Raw genomic sequence first — 815 nt, 5'->3', positions numbered from 1 at the left:
AAGATCTTGTGGTGCATCTTGGATAAAGAAGAGTATAACATTCCTCCCAAACTTAAAAGGGCAATAAAAAGCACGTACATAAACGATGCATACCACGTTAAGACCCAGCAGGAAAATGGGGAATGGTTTAGCATAACTTTAGGAGTAAAACAAGGCGTGTTTTTCCCAGTCTTATTCATCATTTTCATGGACTATTGTGGAAAGTTAGTGACGAGAAGAGCGGAAGGAGAAATATTTGGCTACGCAGACGATCTGGCATTGATAGCAGAAACTGAAGAAGTGTTACAGAGGTTCATTTTAGTTTGGAATGAAGAATTATCAGCCAAAGGTATGAAAATTAATAAGGGAAAAACAGAGGTTATGCTGCTGAGTAGAAATCAAGAAGACATGCATGTGAGATTAGGAAATACAATTTTGAACCAAACAAATCAGTTTAGATATTTAGGAGTAGTTTTCGGCACAGAAAATGACACCTTGATTGAGATAAATAACAGGATCACGAAATTTAATGCGACTCTCTACTTACTATATCCACTCATTAAAGACTGCCACGTGCCAAGGAAAGTAAAGACCATCTTACACATGAGTATACTACGACTTATACTTATATATGAGCACGAGGCTTGGTCGCTTACCACCAATGTTGGAAATAAAATTCGAGCAACAGAAATGAAATTTTAAAGATTAATAAAGAATGTCGCCAGAAGAGACAGAATCCGGAATGTTTCCATCAGACAAGAATTAGGAGTGGAAAATATCCTTAAATTCATTGAGAAAGGACAGCTACGATGGTTTGGTCATATGAAAAGAATGAA

This window comes from Oratosquilla oratoria, chromosome 2 (genome assembly GCF_046742065.1).
Source record: "Oratosquilla oratoria isolate Oo_2021 chromosome 2, ASM4674206v1, whole genome shotgun sequence".
Classification (NCBI taxonomy): Eukaryota; Metazoa; Arthropoda; class Malacostraca; order Stomatopoda; family Squillidae; genus Oratosquilla; species Oratosquilla oratoria.
Note: the sequence above shows the minus strand (reverse complement) of the source record.